Below are 3178 nucleotides of genomic sequence, written 5' to 3'. Positions count from 1 at the left end.
GCTAGGGATATGGCTTCCTTCATTAAGCTTTTCGATGGTTCCTCTGGGGGATACGACTTTCTTCATCAGAGTTGTTGTGCTGGGAATAATTTAATGTTCGCAGGCCGCTTCTTTCAAGACGCGTCTTTTCTTCCTTTTGACCCATGCGCTTGAATTTGTGTTGGGACCTCTTGTTACAACCTTCTGCTTTCCGGTGCTGGGGATTCCTGTGGTAACCCTTTGCCTTCCGGTGGGTTACTGATTTCAAGATCTGCAGCATAAGACTGAAAAGTGTTCCTCTTGTTATACAGGTGGGCGCCTATTTAACTAAGACATGAAAATATTCCTCTCATTATACAGGTGGGCGCCTATTTAACTAAGACATGAAAATATTCCTCTCATTATACAGGTGGGCGCCTATTGAACTAGGACATGAAAATATTCCTCTCATTATACAGGTGGGCGCCTATTTAACTAAGACATGAAAATATTCCTCTCATTATACAGGTGAGCGCCTATTGAACTAAGACATGAAAATACTCCTCTCATTATACAGGTGGGCGCCTATTGAACTAAGACATGAAAATATTCCTCTCATTATACAGGAGAGCGCCTATTGAACTAAGACATAAAAATATTCCTCTCATTATACAGGTGGGCGACATGAAAATATTCCTCTCATTATATAGGTGGGCGCCTATTGAACTAAGACATGAAAATATTCCTCTCATTATACAGGTGGGCGCCTATTTAACTACAAAAATAAAAATATTTGAATTTATTTCCTCGTTACTCCGAGAAAAATTTTGACAACGGCAGAAAATTTTCTGCCCCGGTTTTGGTGACCTTTCTTGTGGCGTGTCTTTCTATCATCATCAACCTTTATTTTCCTGTAGCAAACAAAGAAAATTTTGTTAGTTTTAACATGGTGAGTGGCCGTGTCACTCCTGCTGGGGGATGATTTTTCCTTTCCCTTTCTGTGCTCCCAAAACTGGTTGGGGATAAAGTTGCTTGCTGGGGATGATATGTCTGCTGGGGATGGTTTTCCATTTATCCCTTCCCCGCTTTCTTGTTTCAGAACAAGCTGTGGGAGTCCTCTTTAATTCCAAAACTACTCTCTTAAAAGTTTTATTCCCTCCCAGAACTGCAGGGCATAAGATGTTATCACCTGGGGATAACCATATTGGAGATAGGACTGTTAGGGTTATCTTGCGGCGGATTAATTCTCCCTGCCTCCTTCCCCCTTTCTGTGGTGTCTGACCACCTCGGACCTTGGTCCGTGATCTATCGACGTTCTGCTGGAGGATCTTCTTGGAACTTGGTCCATAAGTCCCTCAACCGTCGTTTTCCGCTTTTCTTCACGTCCCCCTTAACTTTCTAAGCCAATTTGTCCTTTGGTTTTGCAACAAACGTCTTTTGTCTTATTGCCTCAGCTTTGGCCTGTCCCATTCGCAATTTGCTTTGTACCATTTTGGCCCCTGGTAGTAAACTCTGAAAAATCCTTTTCAAAACAAATTTCCGGAAAGAAATAAAAAAAGATAGAAAAAGAGAAAAATATTTATGAACCAATGCTGGGGGAGAAGAAAAGGAAAGAACTTATCTGGAGGGTAGGTTCGGTCCCAATGATCATGTCGTGCATTACGGATTAATCGACCCAGTCTATTTGTATCAATCAATATTCCTGGTGGCCTTACTTGTCAGGGATAAATAGGTGCCCACCTCTTCGCAAATGCGGATCCTTTTGCCAATCTGTCTTATCGCCTTATAGTGCCCTTCGAGGGGTTTTCACTAATAAGACTCTCTCTTTTCTCTCAGCTCCCGTCGCCTTACAGTGCCTGTGAAGGTTTTCATCGATAAGACTCTCTCGTTTTATCTCTCATCTTTTGTCGCCTTACGGTGCCTGCGAAGGTTTTCACCGATCAAGACTCTCTCATTTTATCTTTCAACGGGGGATTGGAGTGTTGCCGATATGACTCTCTCTTTCGGAGATTCTTTTCGGCCATCAATTCATTTCCAGTTCATGACCCTCTTCTTTGCTGGAGATCAGCGTATTATTCTCGGCTTCCACTGGCCTGACTTGGCACCTCTCAGATATTGATAGGGAGGTCTTTTTGGACATTGATGTTGGGTTTGTGTGGCAAATTTTTAACGTAACTTTGATGGGTGAAATGTTACAACTCTTGGAATCAAACCCTTTTTGGAGATTCAAAAACATAACTCCTGCCCCAGTTTTCTTGCTTGGGGAATTTTATATTTACACTATGTTGAGCTATGCACATTATGCACACTATGACCGAGCCGTGAGGCGCCTACATATCCTCTTTGAGGAATCAGGTCAAACGTAGTTCCTACGCTTTTGTTTTTCTTGTGATCTTTATCTTTTTTCATTTTTCTTTTAATTTCTTTTCTTTTTTTTTTCTTCTTTTTTTTCTTCTTCTTTTTTTCATATCTTTTTCCCATTAGTGATTCCAAAAGAGGGGTATGAAAGAACAACTAAGGCTCAAAGGGGGAAGCAAAGGTTAAAAGTGTTTGGATAGAAGAAAGAATTGCCTCCGTCATTTCACTATCCAATAAGTACCAAATACAAACAAACGAACCAATAACTACCATAATCAAAGAAATTACGCGTAATATCTTTTTACTGCATCAGAAATAATAGCCATGTCGACACATCTTCCCTCGACATTTGTTAGACACAAAGCACCGTTGGACAACACTCTGGTCACGATATAAGGCCCTTGACAATTTGGGGCGAACTTGCCTTTTGCTTCGACCTGATGCGGGAGGATCCGTTTCAATACTTGTTGTCCTACTTCAAATTTTCTGGGGCGTACCTTCTTATTGTATGCTCTTGTCATTCTTTTCTAATATAACTGGCCATGACATACTGCTGCCAATCTTTTTTCATCTATTAAGTTCAGTTGCTCTAGTCGAGCTTTGACCCATCCATCGTCGTCAATCTTGGCTTCAGCGATAATTCAGAGGTATGGAATTTCAATCTCCGCTGGTATTACTGCTTCAGTTCCGTATACCAACAAATAAGGAGTTGCACCTATGGAAGTCCGGACTGTAGTGCGATAACCCAACAAAGCAAAGGGTAGTTTCTCGTGCCATTGTCTAGATCCTTCCACCATCTTCCGCAGTATCTTCTTGATGTTCTTATTGGCTGCTTCGACCGCTCCATTTGCCTTGGGACGAT

The sequence above is a fragment of the Nicotiana sylvestris genome, chromosome 12, assembly GCF_000393655.2.
Source record: "Nicotiana sylvestris chromosome 12, ASM39365v2, whole genome shotgun sequence".
NCBI classification, from domain to species: Eukaryota; Viridiplantae; Streptophyta; class Magnoliopsida; order Solanales; family Solanaceae; genus Nicotiana; species Nicotiana sylvestris.
The sequence above is the reverse complement of the archived record's forward strand: the minus strand, read 5'-3'. Positions refer to the sequence as shown.